The 19,590-nt window shown below is 38.1% G+C and overlaps 1 protein-coding gene across 2 annotated transcripts in view; it reads left to right on the top strand.

The window, feature by feature from the left end:
- Positions 1-404: 404 nt before the first annotated feature.
- The window catches only part of palm1b (paralemmin 1b), a 65,748-nt gene continuing 46,562 nt past the window's right edge, over positions 405-19,590 (top strand). For both annotated transcript variants that reach the window (XM_030126889.1, XM_030126888.1), the window contains exon 1: positions 405-648. The gene's annotated coding sequence lies outside the window, so the exon portion shown is untranslated. The remainder of the gene's footprint in view (positions 649-19,590) is intronic.

Raw genomic sequence — 19,590 nt, 5'->3', positions numbered from 1 at the left:
CAGAATAATGGTTCCCTCTGCTCTCTTGTAGTGGATCTGATCCCAAATGTAGGCTGGACATTATCCACAGCTCCAGCCTGCAGTGTGCTGGAGCAGACTGCCTGCTTCTGTGGACGTCATCTGATCAGGCTGGAGCAGAGCCAGCAGGGCCCCCGTTTGGATAGGAGGACCGGATCAGCACGGCCAGGGCCCCCTTTATCTCCAGCAGGCAGAGGGGGGGCGTATCCTTTTCCCCTCTCCCCTTCACATACCACTCTGACTCCCTCCTCTCTGTGTCTCTCTTTCACTTTAACTAGCCTACAACCTGCTTCTGCCGACGCCCATAAGCCGTCAGATCTCCTCCACAGTGTGCGCACCGCAAAGTCCCGTCGTGCGTCTTTTTTTTTTTTTTTTTTTTTTTTTTTGCGCGTCGCTCCTCTTGTTCTTCTCATTAGTATTATTCTAAGGAGGCTGTGCGCGCAGGCTGCATCACCTCAGCAATAACACAAGGAGAGCCAGAAGAAGGAGCAAAAGAGGAGGAGGAGGGGGAGGAGGAGGAGGAGGAGGAGAGGAAGGGGTGTCAGAGTATTCCGAAGTAGCGCTCAGAAATAAAAACAGCAGAAGACTGTTTGGAAGGCGTCTGTGGCGGGAAGCGATCTGCGACTGAGAGTAAGTCGTGATTTATTTCCAGTGTGAGCCCGTGTTTGACCTGCTTTACTGGTGTATATGTGTGTGTTTATGTGTGTGTGTGTTTGTGTGTCAATGTGTGTGTGTGTCCGGTGCTGGGTTGCAGTCAGAGGCGCAATATTTAAGCCTTGACAGCATCCTTTTTTTCTGTCGAGCGAGAAAAGATGATAGAAAATGAAAACAGTGGCAGCATCTGTCCACACGGGGAACATTCATTAGTGTAAACACGGATCCTTAGAATAAAATGAGGTGACAACTTGGATCAGATACAAGACGCGCTCCAGGGATGGGAACGCAAACATGAAAATGCAAATATTCCAACTAATATGTTTATTTTGATGAGGAAAAATACAGAAATATGGAAAATGCAGCGTAGATGTGTGTTGTCAACATCGGTGTTTTGTTGCCGGAGGCCCGCGTTACTCTATTACTCTACTGTACTTTAAGGTTTGGTCCAACCAGGCCGACAGGTGGAACAGGACGACATGTTTACGCAGACGGCTTTGATGCTTCATGTACTATCGATCTGTTTTGCAAAGGACAGTGTTTCAGCATGAGGTTTTTTTTTTTTTTCTTTTTTTTTTTTTTTTGCCTCGACGGTGAATTTCCAGTGGCGCCATGCAGCCCCAGCCGAGCATGGCCGTCACATCACGGGTGGGAGAGATGCTGACTGGCTGCAGGCTGTGGACTGGAGGACAGAGGAGTATGGGCTGTAGTGATGTGATGTGAGCAGTCTGCTCCAACATGGCGCACATGAGCTGATAAACCTGGGCCATTACATACTCCTGTCTGGAATTTACACTGTGCACCAGAGCAAGCAAGTAGGGTTTAGAGGAGCAGCACAGAACACACACACACATATACACACATATACACACAGTGCATCCCTGGTCTGGCTTTAGCTCATGTTAGTGTCAGTTGAACCAGGACAAACCCACTCCCCCATCCTCTCACAATATAACAATAATAATAATAATAATAATAATAATAATGATTAGGGATTCACCGATACCACTTTTTTCCAGACCGAGTATGAGTACTTACATTTGAGTACTTGCCATTACCGAGTACTTAATACTACGATACTAGTACTTAATAATCCCATTCCAGTTGTTAGTTCCTTTTGTAAATGTGCTTTATTGTCGTTGTCATTAGTCTGACTGGAACAAAGTGCTGCTACTGACATTTAATGTGTTGGAATAAACGTTTGTCAATTAATCCACCAGGGGGCGCCACTCTGAATTAACCATACTGGACAAATACCACGAAGAAGAGGAAAGTTTAATGAGAAGAAGAAGAAGAAAGTCAGTAATAACAAACCTGTAGAGGGAACACTACTGTGATACTAATGTTGTAGCATTTTCTCTGGTAAGGTTTAAAAGTTTAGCTTCAGCAAGAAGAGAAAAGAGAAATGAGTGATAAGTTTGGTTTTCACTTCTGTTGGCAGCGGTCTGCACCGCTCCGTACATCCGCTGGTATTCTCATTCTGTGTACGCATCCACGAGCATCTGGAAAACAGATGGAATGTACGCAGAGGACGGACGGAATGCTGCGTCCGTATCTGTCTGTATCTTTAATGTTACTTGCAGTCAGTGTTACTTTTATCACCGTCATTTATTTTGAAAAATCTCCACACTCTACACATTATTCCTCCTCCTTGTACCTGCTGCACTGAACTGGGAATGTCACACAGCCATAAGTGGCATTGGTGCATTTGTATCGGATATCTTTTACGAGTACAAGTACAAGTACACACACTGAGTATCGGAGCCGATGCTGATACGAGTATCGGTTTCGGAGCATCCCTAATAATAATGGATTGGATTTCTATAGCCCTTTTCTAGACACCCAAAGTGCTTTACATTATTGACCCATTATTCATTCTCCCTCTGGTGGTGGTAAACTACATCTGTATCCACAGCTGCCCTAGGGCAGACTGACAGAAGCATGGCTGCCAATCTGCGCCTACAGCCCCTCTGACCACCACCGAACATTCACACACCAGTGTGGGTGGCACTGGAGGTAGGGAGGGTGAAGTGTCTTGCTCAAGGACACAACAGACTGACTAGGACAGAGCGGGATTCGAACCGCGAACCCTTCGGTTATTGCACGACCCACTCTACCACCTGAGCCACAGCCGCCCCACACTTTGCCTCAAGATCAAGATTCAAGTTTATTTGTCACTCCAGCATATAAAAAATACACAGAAATAAAATATTGTACACAGGTCCCTGACTGTCAGCAGCAAAATACTATAAATTACTGATAAAATAAAATACTGATATAAAATAACTATAACAATAACACCCCACCTAAAAAATTATCTATAAATAACTAAAAAGTCCATCCATCCATCCTCTTCCTCTTATCCAGGGCCGGGTCGCGGGGCAACAGTCTAAGCAGGGATGCCCAGATTTCCCTCTCCCCAGACTCCTCCCTCTCCTCAGACTCCTCCCTCTCCCCAGACTCCTCCTCCAGCTCTTCCAGTTGGACCCCCAGGTGTTCCCAGTCCAGTCCACAGACATAGTCTCTCCAGTGTGTCCTAGGTCTTCCCTCAGGTCTCCTCCTGGTGGGACGTGCCCAGAACACCTCCCTAGGGAGGAGTCCAGGAGGATCTGAACCAGCTGTCTGATCCACCTTAGCTGGTTCCTCTGGATGTGGAGGAGCAGCAGCTCTACTCTGAGCTCCTCCCTCCTGACTGAGCTCCTCCCCTTATCCGTAAGGATGGACCCACCCACCTTAAGGAGGAAACTCATTTTGACCACTTGTATCTGGGATCTGGTCCTTTCGGTCCTGACCCAAAGCTCATGACCATAGGTGAGGGTAGCGGGTAACTAAAAAGTTTTATTTGTGAAGTGCACAGCAGTAAAGTGCCAACTCATAGAGCACAGGTGTCAAACATGCATCCCGGGGGCCAAATCCGGCCCACCAGAGGATCCAGTCCGGCCCTGGGATGAATTTGTGAAATGCAAAAATTACACTAAAATATTAACAGTCCTTTTAGTTCAGGTTCCACATTCAGACCAATTCAATCTCCAGTGGGCAGGATCAGTCAAATACTATCATAAAAACATAGAAATAATGACAACTGCAAATGTTTCTCTTTGTAAATGTAAATATTTTTATGTATTTACACTAAAGCAATGCCTAATTTCGCAAAAACTGTGAATAACCTGAACAAATATGAACAACCTGAAATGTCTTAAGAGAAATAAGTGTAATTTTAACAATATTCTGTCTGTTATTAAATGTTCTGTGTGTTTGTAGATCCACTGTGATCTGTAAGTTATAATGTACATGTGTAAATGATAAACTGAGGCTGAATATTGTTAAAAGTACACTTATTTTTTCCAGTTTGTTCATGTTATTCACATCTTTAGAAAGGACAGTTAGTAGATGTAAACCTGTTCATAATGTAAATTTACTTTTTTCGCTCTAAAACATGGAGAAAAGTTTGCAGTTGACATTTCTATATTATTATGTTATGTTATTTTACTGGTTCGGCCCACTGCAGATCAAATTAAGCTGAATGTGGAACTGAACTAACATGAGTTTGACAGCCCTGTCCTAGACTTTGCTTCTCACCCTGACTCTGAATGAAACAATCTAAAGTGGACCTGCTCCGTTATTTTGACTCTCAGGTTTGATCCCAGCAGGTATAACCACTACCAGACAAAGAGTGTTTTTGTTTGGTACTGACTCCATTGTTCCTCCCCTGGATTTGTGCCCTGTGAACAGAAAGGACTGTTGTGCACAACATCTTTGTTGACACGACCAGCATGATGTGCGTGATGATAGCTGAGCACATAAACATAACACACCCTATACATTACAGAGGAAACACAAGTGAGTCCTCCAAGTACACAAAGGGAAGTTCAGGATCTGTTTGGTTTGATTTGGTCAAACTACTGGAGTCAGTGACACCTGTTGGAGAGCTGCTCAGCTGGGAAAACAAACACTCGTCCTCCTCCTTCAGGTACTTCTGAGCTGAATCATCTCAGTCACGAGTCATTTTATCCCAACGTGTGAATGTTTAAGATAGTATTCAAGGCCAGTACAAGTGTGAGGGATGCTGTGTTTTGGTGTGGTGACTTGGTAATGACTCATATTTTATTTGCGTCTGCCAAAGCTTTGCTTAAGCTTTAGAACAGAGATGTCAAACTCATGTTCTTTGAGGTTCCACATTCAGCCCAATTTGATCTGCAGTGGGCCAAACCAGTGAAATAATAGCATGAGAACCTATAAATAATGACAACTCCAAATTGTTTAGCACAAAAAAATGACATTCAATTATGCCAATATTTATGTTTACAAACTATCCAAACAAAAAGGATGTGGATAACCTGAAAAAAATGAAATTTGTTAAGAAATGTAAGTACAATCTTATCAATATTTTGCCTTGACTTTCCATTCATACACTGTAAAAAATTACAAGTTGACTCAACTTAAAAAAAATTTGTAACCTTGCTGCCTTAAAATATTGATTAAAGCTAGCAAATTATTTCAGGGAATTTTAACTCACAACTAAGTTTCTCCAACTTAAAAGACCAAGTTCATGTGACTTATTGCTTTGTTTTGGGAACTTTCTTTATTAGGTCAAATAAACAAATATGTTTATTGAATCAACAATGGAACTCAAGTAATCTCAACTCACTTTTGATTTAGTCTAGCTAACTATTTAAAGTAAATTCAACCCACAACTAAGCTGAAATTACTTGAAATAATTTGTTAACCAGATTTAAAAATGAGTTGAGATTACTTTAGTTCCATTGTTGATTCAATAAAAATATTTGTTTATTTGACCTAATAAAGAAAGTTCCCAAAACAAAGCAATAAGTCACGTGAACATGGTCTTTTAAGTTGAAGAAACTTAGTTTTGAGTTGAAATTACCTGAAATAATTTGCTAGCTTTAATCAATATTTTAAGGCAGCGAGGTTACAAATTTTTTTAAGTTGAGTTAACTTTTTTAAGAATTGTTTTAAGGCATGGTTCAGCTTCTTAAATGCAGCGGTCGGAGTTCGAATCTGACACAAATCAAAACAATGAGAAATGGCATCTTAAATCAGCTATTTTGTTTGAAAACAATAGGCTACCAAACAGAACTTTGGATTAAAGTCAAACTCATTAATTTCTGAAACAATTTATTTCAAAAACATGAATTTTAGCAGTTATTTCACATTTTAAAACATCTTTTTAAATCATTAGCATAAGAACAATGTAACAGACTGTGTGTATGTATACATATGCATTACAGATCAGATCTACAAAAGCACAAAACATTTAGTAACAGGCAGAATATTGTTAAAATTGCACTGAATTTTCTTTAGACATTTCAGGTTGTTCATATTTGTTCAGGTTATTCACATTTTATTGTTAAAGGATAGTTTGTTAATGTACACATTTTCATAATTCAATGTTTTTTTGCACTAAATCAAAGAGAAAAATTTATGTTGTCATTATTTATAGGTTATTATAATGTTATTTTTCAGTTTGACGCCTTAACTTGCACTTTGCAAATTCGTCCCGTGGGCCGGATTGGACCCTGTGGTGGGCCGGTTTAGGCCCCTGGGACGCATGTTTGACACCTGTGGTTTAAGCTTTAGAATTACAGCAAGAAAGACTGAACCATATCTACCAAATGAAGCATTTTGTGCTCCACTTTTTCAAGGAAAACAACAGCTCAGATGAGAATCGCAGGGCTCGGATTATGAATCTGTTTTCGGTTTAATGTAAGCTGTTTGGGATTTCATTATCATTAAGGTCTGGTATCGGTACCAACGCCTTGGCTTCGATATCAGTTCCAAAATGAGACCAACTGGCACACACATCATGGTACAAATCATAATTTCATTGACATTTTTGTCATAACGCTATTTACCAAGACTTGAAATGAGTTATTAATCCTATCATTATTAATGATATAAAAGGCATCTTTGCTCCTGCGTACACTGACTCTGTACAGTAGTGTATAAGAAACTCTGTCAATGCCATAAAAGTTTAAAAGTTCAACACACAGCTCTAGTTCGAACCAAATAAACGCCTTTTTCATTCATTCAAGTTTTGGTGCTTGCATACGTTTGGATGAAGAAATGGGTCTGTGTTGATGTCAGCGTTTAGTGAGGCAACAAGCAGAAAGTCATCAGTGTTCCACCTTTGCCAGTGTTTGTTGTGTGTTCAGTGGTTTTATTGTATGAGTGAGGCCTGTTAAGTCGGCCATAGTCCTGGGCCAGGCCCGGTGTTAGCTGAGCGTCTATATCCGGTTGGCTGCTCTGTGTTGTGTCAGCAACTCACAGTCGAGCTGACAGCGTTTGTCTTGTCCACCCAGTCATCATGTGGCATTATGTTTCTGGACAGCCGCACTGGTGTGTTTGTGTGTAGTTTGTGCTTGTATGACTGTGTGTATGTGCATAATGTGTTAAAAAGAAAAAAAAAGAAAAAGATGAGTTGTGTGAGTGTGTTTGTTTGTGTGTAAGTTGTCTGTTAATTGTATCATGGCGTGGCAGGCTGGGCACTGGGATGGATCTGTTTTCACTGATTTAGACAGACGGGGGAAATGGGCTTTTAACCGGAAACACATTCATTGCCATAAAAAATTAGACAAAATGAGAATGAGTAATGCTATTTTCTATCAACTACAGTCAAAGCACCATTCAAGATTAGGGCTGGGTATCATGGCCGATTTCCATAATCGATTCAGTTTTGATTCATGAGGTCTGAATCAATGAATCACGATTCGATTCGATCCAATATCGATTCGATTCAGTGTTAATTGATTGATTCAGTTTAATATAGTGATATCAAAGTACAATTTTGAGTTGTAACCTGATTATTTGACAACCGCAGTCATGCAACACATCAATATTGATATTAGAAAGGAAATAAATCTGACATTTCAGCAGGAGGTAGCTGAATCTGCTCTGAAATAATGAACAGGACACAAACATGTCCATGTTTCTACAGTGGATCAGAACGGACTTCTTTGTCATCTTTATTGTGTTTTATGGCTGGAGGCATCTACTTTGCACTCCATGATTGTTGGTCAGAGTGGGGTGGGGGGTGGGTAGGGGACCCTTTCACTTTCCTCTTCCTCTAACTCCATACTCAGCCATAGGTGATAGTATGGATCCAAGTTATTATTCCAAGAACGACCGGCTTCTGCGACTCTCCTCAGAGAACCTCCATGTACCCAGTTCCTTCACACTGTAGGTTCCAGTTTGAGGACAGGAGGAGCTCCAGTGGAGGGCTTTTCCCCGCCCTTCCTCTGCGTCTTTTCCGCACCAGAGCCGTTGTGAGCGAGACCAAGATGCCCCGTCTTCCCCAGGGGTTCGCAAGACGGAGCCGGTCGTGCTTCCACGTACTCCCGGTCCTGCTCTGAAAAATCAATCTGATCCATTATTAATCGATTACGCAAAATTAAAACGAAATTGATCTAAGATTGATTAGATAAATTTTTTTACCCAGCCCTATTCAAGATGGCAAAAAAGTCCATATTGCCAAAATAAAAACCTTCCTTCTGTAGTTCCCTCTTCTTGGTCCATATCGGACGACTGTTGTTTTTTGTGACGAACCGCAGAGTAGAGCAGTGGAGTCGCATCGGACAGAATCTTATCAGTGGTTCACAGGTACACCTACTCACATATCGTTAGCCTCATAGTGTAATTGCCCAAGTCAAACTCTATATGGACAAAAGTCTGTGGACACGTTGAATTCAGGTGTTTCTTTTCTAACGGGTCTGGGATACAAAACAATACTGACAAATGTCATAATATAGTTTTATATTGTGATAAATATCAGTGCATTGGTTAGTTTGGTTTAAATTGTGATATTTGCTTCAAAAATGCTGCAGAGATGATTTTGACTTAATTTTTCTCAACATTGATTTTTTTTTTGTTTTTTATCCATGACTATGATTTTAAATGTTCTACCTCTAAATTTGTAAAATATTGTTTGCGCTCTGACTGTAAATAATAATGTTCTGCAACTAACCATCTACTTATGAAGAAAAATCTCCCATTAAACTTTAAGGAAATAGTGATGTTTATAAACTATATGGACAACAATATTGGAACATGTCATGTCTGCAGCTGTAAGATCATCAATATTAATAATCGATATGATATTTATCACACTATGAAATTATATTATGACATTTGTCATTATTGTTTTGTATCCCAGACCCCTGTTAGAAAAGAAACACCTGAATTCAACGTGTCCACATACTTTTGTTCATATAGTGTATGTTAGGCAATTGTGCTATGAGTGGGGCTGTAAGAAAATATCGGTTCTGCAATATATCGGGATTTTTCATTTCACAATACTGTATCAATATTAAAAAGTACTGTATCAATATTTTTAGGTATTTATTCAAATGCAGATGCTGTGGAGGTTCATTTATTTTGTTTCTATTTTATTTATTCTTATTTAACACTCTTTTATTAAATAATGGTAGTTCCTTTGTTGGGATTGAACTCAAATACTGTTCTGACGTTAGCTGTGAACTCAGAATATGAACATTTGAACAGGATCTGAAACTGTAATGTCTGTAAAACATAACTTAAGTTTGAACACAGGAACATTTTGTGATAGAACATTAGATCCTGTTCTGATCAAATAAAAATGTGTTTAGTGTTTGTGCAGATTTCTGGTGTAATTCAATTTTTCCAGGAAATAATCTTTAAAAAAAAAAAAGAAACAAAACCAATAAAAAATTTCCTTTTTAACAGTATCATGATATATCGTGATATATCATATGGTGATCCTAGTCTTGTGATTTGTATCGTATCGCCAGATTCTGGTCAATACACATCCCGAGCTATGAGGCTAACAATATTTAACCTCATTAGCTAACATCGTGTGCTTTCTACAGTCAGTAAAGAGTCCAGAATGATGCACATGTTTCCTTTTTAGAACTATTCCGTCATATCATTGTATTAAAGGTGACTATGCAATATGTCCAATGACACCAAAATATTATTACACACTGAAGCCACAGCACATGTGTAATAATGTTAACTGATAAAAAACTGACTCAATAAATATACTATTTTCTTTTGTTCAGACAAGGAATAGTTTTTAGATGTTAACTATTCCTTGTCTGAACAAAAGAAAATAGTATATTTACATAAACAGAAGACAAAATGAACGTCTTTAGCCTTAAAAAGTGACTCACTTGTGTAAAGCGGCCTGATAAACACATCTTAAGTATTAAAGCCACTTATAGGAAGCGTTCCGTTCTCAGTTCAGGTGTCAGGTCTAGCTGTAAAAGCCACTGCTGACTCACCTGATAAAGCACACCATTATATTTACATTATTACCTCAAATGCTACAGATAAAGATCGAAGTTCATACTCACTTTGGCTAAATGCCTAAACATTACACATTTCCATTTTTATTCGTTTTTCCTGCAGCAAAGCTCTGACAGGTGTCCTTATGTCACTGTACTGACAGGACAAACCAGTTTGAACTGTGATAGTGATGACGTTATTTTGTAAAAGGATAGACAGGGAATTAGCAGGGATGATAACATGTCTGTTCTTTGTATTGTTGGCTTGTTGATACATTGTTTTCAGTTGACTAATTGCCAAAGCTCCTGCTTCAGAAGTAATTTGAAGATTGAATGTGAACAAAATATTCAAACAAGGAAGACCATCACTCACCTTTTCTGACATGATCTTTACCAAAAAGAAAACTTCCTGTACTGGTGCACAAAAGGATGTTTGAAACTTTAGCACACTGATATCGTCTTCCTTTCAGTCAGTCTAAAGCACAGGTGTCAAACATGCGGCCCGGGAGCCAAAACCGGCCCGCCAAAGGGTCCAGTCCGGCCCCTGAAATGAATTTGTCAAATGCAAAAGTTACACTGAAATTACACTGAAGATATTAAAAGTCAAGGAAATGAAAATAATTGTAGGTCAGTTCAATCTAAAGTGGGTCAGACCAATAAAATACTATCATAATAAACGATAAATAATGAAAACTGCAAATTTTTCTCTTTGTTTCAGTTTTAAAAAAGTCAAAATTACACAAAAATGTTTACATTTACAGACTAGTCTTTAACAAAAAATGTGAATAACCTGAAATGTCTTAACAGTACTCTAATTGGACCAATATTCTGCCTGTTATTAAATGTTTTGTGTATTTGTAGATCCATTGTGATCTGTAAGTTACAATACACACGTATAAATGATAAACTAAGGTGTAATACTGTTAAAATTACAATTATTTTTCTTCAGAATTTTCAGGTTCATATTTGTTCATGTTATGTTCAAGTACAGTTTGTAGATGTAAACATTTTCATTACAGAATTTGACTTTTTTCACTCAAAATCATAGAAAAAACTTTGGAGTTGACATTATTTATACGTTGTTATCCTATTATTTAAATTTTTTTTACTGGTCCGGCCCACTTTATAAAATATTAGGCTGTATGTGGAACTGAACTCAAATGACTTTGACAGCCCTGGTCTAAAGTGTACACACAAAGACAGTCTGCAAAGGACTTCATAGACCTGATGAAGTTTTCTTCTTTTTGCAGTGTTCCTGCTGGTGTGTTTTGAACTTGCTAATTGACATTTTCTTCAGTCATATCATTGTTATAACTACCAAACAGTGCTGCTCTGTAAAAGGTGTTTTTTGAGCTAGCTGATGGTATGACCTCAGAAACACTTGGAGCCAGGAAAAACCCTGTCATTTCAGTATAATGTGTATTCCCTCTGTTAGTTTGGCCAGCCTGATGACTTTATTTTTAATTTTAGAATAATAGTAGAGCAGTGGCGGCTGCTCGTCTTTCAGACAGGGGAAGCTCATTGTCGGCTTACATCAAAAAAACTGTCAAGTTATTTAAACATAAATTCGTCCCTCCGTTCCTTTTTCAGAAAAGGCTCAGTGACCTTATCGTACACAGTCGGCGTCTTTTTCAGGGACTGGATAGTTAGTTCACTGCGACCTAGCCAACAGTATGATTGATTTAACCATCGACAAAACCATATTAAACTGAACAAGAAAGGTCCTGGGTTCGATTCCAACACCAGTCGACGGGGGGTGGGACCTTTCTGTGTGGAGTTTGCATGTTCTCCTCGTGTCTGCGTGGGTTCTCTCCAGGTATTCTGGCTCCTTCCACCATCCAAACACATGCACTGATAGGTTAACTGGTTAATCTAAATTGCCCATAGGTGTGAATGTGAGAGTGATTGTTTGTCTCTATATGTTCAGCCCTGCGATGAACTGGCGACTTGTCCAGGGTGAACCTCGCCTTCGCCCCTATGTAGCTGGGATAGGCTCCAAGCGACCCCCGTGACCCTAGTGAGGATAAAGCTGGTTCAGATAATGAATGAATGAATGAATGAATGAATGAAATGATTAAATTATGGAACTGAAACAAGAAAACGTTGAAATTCTGTTAAATTGAAACAAGTTGGTCCAATGGTTGTGTTTTCTTTCCAGGTCAGTAAATGAACAGTTCATTTGGTTTCTGTGATTTCACAGCAGAATGTGTGACGGTATTAAACTGAACTGTGTCAGAGAAGGAGCAGATCTGAAAACAGCTGTCAATCAAATGGGATCCTCCAATCGGCACGCGGAAACTCGGTGTCCGGCCCGGCCGAGCTCCGCCCACAGCTCCATTCACACAACACGGTGTCATTTCTCCAATGATAGTCCATTTTCGAGTGGTTTTTCAAACCAGCTCCACTCAGTCCCATTGAAGTGCATGGACGCTGAGAGTCTACGGACAAATGCACTGAGCAGAGATCGAATGAGAAAACAGAGACACAGGAACAACATCCAGTCCACTGATTTGGGATAAAGCTGATTCTGAACAAACTGGTCTGTGAGATGAACGTGTTCCAACACATTTGGAGTCAATGAAATGTCAACACAACCGAACAGATTTGAGCATTTAATTGGAGTCATTTTAGGGGCAGATGAACTTCCACTGCAGTCTGACAGAAAACACCTCTGTAGTAGAGATTTTGTTTAACTCTAGTTGAAAATATTGGATGTCAAAAGTCAAATTTCCGCATATTCATCATACTCTTAGAGCACAGGTGTCAAACATGTGGCCCGGGGGCCAAATCTGGCCCACCAGAGGATCCAATCCGGCCTGTAGGATGGATTTGTGAAATATAAAGGTTCCATTCTGGCCCATGGGATGAAAGTGCAAAAATGAACCTGAACAGTCCAGGTTGTCAAAATCATTTTGGTTCAGGTCCCACATACAGACCAATGTGATCTCAAGAAAAAATAACAACACAATAACCCATAAATAATGACAACTACAAATTTTCTTTGTGAAAAATTATGTGGAAAAAATTTAAGTGAAAAAACAAACAAACATTGCACTGTGAAAATATTAAAATTTACAAAACTATTCTTTCACAATAAAATCCAAATAAATACATAAATAAAAACAGAGATGAACAACCTGAAATGTGCAGTTTTAACAATATTCTACCTGTTACTAAATGTTTTGTGCATTTATGGATCCAATGTGATCTGTAGTTGTTCATAATAATAATAATAATAAGAGATGTAATATTGGAGAAATTGTTCACACTTTAGTTCCAAACTCCAAAATTTTAACAATATTCTGCCTGTTACCAAATGTTTATGTAACAATGTGTGGAATGTACATGTATAAATAATAAGTTAAAATATTATAGTTATAATATTGTTAAAATTGCACTAATTTTCCAAATAAAATTTCTGTTTTTTTCCGGTTTTTCACATCTTTTTTGGAAAATGTAAATATTTTCATAATTTAATTAGGTTATTTTTTGTACTGAAACAAAAACAAAAACTTGGATTTGTCATTATTTATAGGTTATTAAGTCATTATTTTACTGGTCTGGCCCGCTTGAGATCAAATTGGGCTGAATATGGAACTGAACCAAAATGAGTTTGACAGCCCTGTCTTAGAGCAATAGTGGGTCTCATACACGTTGTTAATATATGGTGCCTTTATGTTCTTTCACTTGAATCAGATGCTTGGGGGTAGCCCTCACACAGCACAGCAGGAATTTGTGTTAAAGGTAACTCCACCATTACACCACATGTGATATTACCACCAGTACTTCACAACTGCTGGCTTTTGTGCAGTGTACGGCGTAGGTAGAGGTTCATTAATAGAGAACAGCAGGCATCTCACGGGTTCATATTTTGCCCTGAGCAAGTTGCCCCAGAGTGATGGATATTACTAATTACCCTCACTGACCTCGCTGTCATTTGTGCCATTTGTGCAGCGGTTATGAAATCCAACCAGTAAACCATGGAAAATGAATGACATGCATTACAAAGGGCATTACAGTTACAGTTTGGAGCTAAATTGTGTTATTGTAGGGCAAGAGGAGGAAGAGGAAGTGAAAGGCTGCTCAGTGAGCATATGGAGGGAAAAGAAAGAACGTTTGGCCAGATAGAGACGTGAGATATTATTGGATGTTGCAATGTAATCCAACTTGGCCTTTCTGTCTTCATGTGTTTTTTTTGTTTTGTTTTTTCTCACTTTCTATTAATGTCTTCCTCTTCATTTCCTCCTCGATAGTCACTTTTTTTTTTTTGTTTCCTTTGTTTCTTACCTTTTCACGTCACAACCCCCCCATCCCACCCCACCCCCCCCGCTGCTTTGTCATGACAGATAAGACCAGAGGGAATTTGTTGTTTTTGTCTGTACTCTCATCCCAGCAGATCGTCTGTCTTCTGATAAACTGTCATTTTTAGCCACCAAGTCCTTTTAATCTCAGAGGGAAATGTGTTCAGCATGGCATTTGTGTGTGTGTGTGTGTGTGTCAGATGTATGTCTTAACCACACACACACACACACACACACACACTCATATGACGATCACCAGTGTTGTTGCAGGGATGATATCAAAAGCGCTATTGATAAGAGTCAGACAGAGATCCTCCATCTTTTCGCAGTGTAGATAATCTGAACCTGCACACTCTTTTACATCCACTCCATACATCCACTTTAACCCTTTCATGCATGAATTATGAGAACGTTAATCAAGATTTTTTTTCTTTATTCCTCTTTGGGCATTAAAAAAACAATGCAATTATTATTATTTATTTATTTATTTTTTTTATGAAGCTATTTTTCATGGAGTTGCAAAAATGCCCGCTCATCTGGACACCATGTGTTTAGTTTTTGAAGCAAAGAAACATGTATTTACTGATCTACTGTGTGAAAACTATGACAAAAAAACTTTAAATGCTGCTAATTTGATGTTTTCTCACATTTTAACATGCACTACAAACAAAAAGTTATGGATATTTTTAATTTTTGGGCTTTTTTTTTTTTTTTTCAGTTGGGATTCTTGCGCGACACTTTTTATTTTTTTTGTGTGTGAATTGAATTGAAACACTTTTTTTTTAATGACCAGACATAGTTTTATTTACAAATGGCAAAAATGACCAAAAAAATGACAAGAAAAAAAGAAATATCCTTAACTTTTTGTTTGTAGTGTACTGTAATACTAGTCATTACTCACTTTATGGACATAATATGCCAAAAAAATAAAAAATCTTTTGTTGTTAATTACAGTCTAATAACAATAACAAGGAATTGATTTACACTCAAACATGTTAGATCAGGTTTATCAAGAGTAGCAAAGGTACAGTATTGTTTTCAGTGTCAGTGTATGGGATGGTGCATAAGTGTCCACTGTGTTGGCTGAAATGAAACTAAAACAACCAAACCCATGAATATACAAGAGAACAGCTGAAGAACTGTCCACTGGAGTGACCACTGTACATGAAAGGGTTAAACCGATAGCAGCAAACGAGCTTTGCAAATAAAATATGGTATGTTTTGATCCCAGAAAAGATAAGACAGACGCAAACATCTTTAATATAAACAACTTCGGAGCCTCTTGAGAGCCTTAAGTGGGGACTGGGATCTTGCCATTAGGGAAAGCACCTATTTAGTCTAATGGTTCCTGTGTTAACGCTGATTGAGACTGGTCCAATAATGGCACGCCCATAGGTTTCCTATATCCGGATATGTGGAGGTTTCTGATTGACCAGAGAGAGACTGAGGGAGCACACCAGGACACAGGAGATGGTAGACTATGGAAATGGACTACCTGTAGACATAAAAGCAATGCTGTTTGTGGGGAATGTTAATGCCAAGGCCATTATAATGGAGGAGCAAAAGATACAGACTCAGCTAAAAGCCAATTATTCCACCTGCTGCTCTTCTACTCTTCTACATAGGTACGCATGTCAGGTGTTTCCTGTAAAAAACACATCTTTCAGTCACGTCTCTTTAGAACACAGGTGTCAAACATGCGTCCCGGGGGCCAAATCCGGCCCACCAGAGGATCCAATCCGGCCTGTAGGATGGATTTGTGAAATATAAAAATGACACTGAAGACATTAACAATCGAGGATGTCAAAATCATTTTAATTCAGATTCCACATACAGACCAATAACATCTCAAGTGGGTCAGAACCAGTAAAATACTATCATATTAAACCTTTAAATCATGAAAACAGCTTTGCTTGAATTAAGCAAAAAAAAATCTGCCAATGGAACAAGTGAAAATTATTTTGGTAAAATTTCTTGAAATAAGATTTTCCAGATCTATTGTCTAAAAATCAGTTCTTATATCTCACTGAAAAGTTACTCTTTAGGTGATTATGTCTTATTACCTCCACCAGGAGGTATTGTGATCGCTTTGCTTTGTGTGTTTGTGTGCGTGTTTGTTTGTTTGTTTGTTAGCACGATAACTCAAAAAGTTATGGACGGATTTTCATGAAATTTTCAGAAAATGTTGATACTGGCACAAGGAAGAAATGATTACATTTTGGTGGTGATGGGGGGGGGGGGGGTGCAGATCTGTCTTGGCAGAGGTCTGTGCTCTCCGAGTGCTTTTCTAGTTTTAAGTGTGATGAGATATTCTGACTAGAAATGAGAAAAACACACTTGGTCAGATTTGGATTTTTGCAGTGTAATTAGAACCCCATGTTAGTGTGGAGCCACTATCTGCTTATACCAATACTGTCTAAATATGTGGAGGAAGTTATCTTCAGAATGGTCTGTATTCTGAAGATAAATTCCTTTAACAGTAAGATGGTACATGTTGCTTTGTTACTGAAGCCGGTGTTAGCAGCTCCTGCTGGAATGGCCACCAGGCTTCTACAGTGACCAGTGCGTGTTACACTACACCACTGGAAGTTTATTTACAGCATTGGATCTCCTGTGTTTTATTTGAGGGTGGTGTTATTTTGTTCTCTGTTCAGTTTTACTTGACACTTGACTCCTCTTTTGGCCTCTCTGGTGGGTACAAATGTTCACACCTGTATCATCTGCGTAAAACACACGGTCAGTTAAACAGAAGAGATTGTTGTAGAGTGAATTTAAGAATATTTCATAGAAAGCAAAATGCAGTTCATGGATGACAGTTTTGTACTCATGGTCTGAATTGGGTATCATAGAACTCTCATAAAATGATATTAGAAATATATTATTTTATGGCTGAGCAAGCAATCCACGTCACACAAGCTGCAATATTTAAATGTAATTTAATTTCAAAACATCAGGAACTCAGACTCAATTCTAAACTTCAAATCACTACTCAAAACTCACCTGTTCAAACTTGCATTTTCTTGAGCCTCTTTCTTTTCTCTCTGTTCTTTTTGTTTTGATTGTTTGTGAAGCGTCTTTGAGTGTCCAAAAAAGTGCTATATAAATGCCATGTATTATTATTATTATTATTATTATTTATTCATTTATTATTATTATTATTATTATTATTATTATTATTATTATTATTTATTTATTTATTTATTCATTTTTATTATTATTATTACTATATTTTATTTTAATTTTTATTCATTTTTATTTATTTATTTATTTATTTATTTATTCATTTTTGAGAAATAGCAAAATATATCACAGCAAAACTTTTCCTCATCATCAGATCAGATTGCCTACAATTCAATTTTAGGACATTTTTTCAGTGAATACACACTAAAATAAACACATAACTGTTATTACTAAAGTCTTTGACCCTTCAGACAACTCTTGGATTTGGACTCATGTTCCTGTCATCAGTTGTTTCACAGTTATTTGTGGTGGAATGGGAAGTTGATTTCAGTGTCGGTTACTGTCAGGTCTATTATCAGGCAGACAGTGAACGTCTGTCACATATGGCAGATTTAGAAAATGCAAATGTGCTGTCAGTTGGAGATTGTTGTCCCAATCAGGAAGAAATGGATCTTGTTGAAAGATACTGTCATAAAGCAGTGCGCCTGTCTTCATTTGTGACAAAATGAAAAAGTACTGTACCTCCCAAACAGTGAATCAGTCTGGAAATGCTCCATTATGAAAGCTGAAGGTACAGCAGAGGCCTACCTTCTGTTAAATGACTGTAGATTTGATGGTACAGGCACATACACACACACAGACAGATATGCAGACAGATCTGCACTACCCTCATGGGACACTGGTACTGAAATGCAAAAATTACCATCCCTGCACTGTAAAAAAAATCTTGTTTTTACAGAAAAAAACTGGCAGCTGTGGTTCCCAGAACAATACTGTAAAAAACACATCCAACTGTAAACATATTTACAGAGTAACATGTAGATTTAACAGTTTAAACATGTAGATTTAACACTGGATTTAAATGGTAAATGTTCTGCACTTCTTTAGCTCATTTTCTCCTCCTTCATGGTGTCCACAGCTCTTTCCAAATCCACCAGGTCCAACTGGGACCAGTTTAGGGTTCAGTGTCTTCCATGGACACTTGGACATATGGACAGTCAGAGCCAGGATTGGAACCACCAACCCTTTGGCTATTGGACGAGCTGCTCTACCAACTCTACCAACCCATTCATTTACTAATTTAAAATGGTACATTGATAAATGTTTACTTTTTTTTAATAACTTTTTTAATTAAAAAAAAAAAAAGCAAATACGCAACATTATGGTCTTTGCAGTTTAAATGGCACCACATTGTTTTTCAATTTACAGTTTTATTTTCTAAAAACAGTAGAAATACATCATTTCTTCATACAAATCTGGTTTTGTTCACATACTCTTCCTGTAAAAACTACAGTTGTATTTGATTTAATCGTTAACACAAAAATCTTTTCAAATAAACAACTTTGCATTGTATTGTCACTTACAGTTTTTTTATGTTGCAATTTTACAACTTTTTGATGTTAATTCTACAGTCATTTTTTACAGTGTGATAAAATGTGGATCATATTCAGTGCATAATAATTCGTATGTACCTGAATATGTACAAATGGCAAATATCTATCTATCTATCTATCTATCTATCTATCTATCTATCTATCTATCTATCTATCTATCTATCTATCTATCTATCTATCTATCTATCTATCTATCTATCTATCTATCTATCTATCTATCTATCTATCTATCTAATTTTAAAGACAATATCTTTCAGGTTTTTTTTTTTATGTATTGATTTATTTTTGCACATCATTCAGAAATCTAATGTCTGTTTTTCTACTCTTTCTAAAAGCTGAACCTGTGCTCTGGCCTCCATGACAGTAAAATAAACCACAGGGATTCATACGTTGTCATAAGAGCTGTAAACTCAGCATGGTTTCCCCCTGGATATGTTTATAAAAAAAAATAAATAAATAAAGCACAGTTCAACAGAATGCAGCGTAATGGTTTATTGTAGCAGAAGTAATGAAGGTCGAGTGTGGTCAAGTGGAGAAACGCTGAAGTGCAACCGTGAGGAGAGTTGAGGAGGAGGAGGAATTCAGGGAAAAGAGGCTGAGGGCGGGGGCACTAATGAGGCTTCAGTTCAAGTGGACTTATTAGAGTCAGGCAGAACATCTTTTCTTCTTTTTTTTCACAATACAACAGCTTGTTTAATCTTTAACATACCTTCAAATTGCAGCTCATTAACGTACTTTGTCCCCTTTCACACTGGAACAGGAGTC

The sequence above is a fragment of the Sphaeramia orbicularis genome, chromosome 22 (assembly GCF_902148855.1).
Source record: "Sphaeramia orbicularis chromosome 22, fSphaOr1.1, whole genome shotgun sequence".
Classification (NCBI taxonomy): Eukaryota; Metazoa; Chordata; class Actinopteri; order Kurtiformes; family Apogonidae; genus Sphaeramia; species Sphaeramia orbicularis.
Note: the sequence above shows the minus strand (reverse complement) of the source record. Positions and strands in the feature narration are given on the sequence as shown.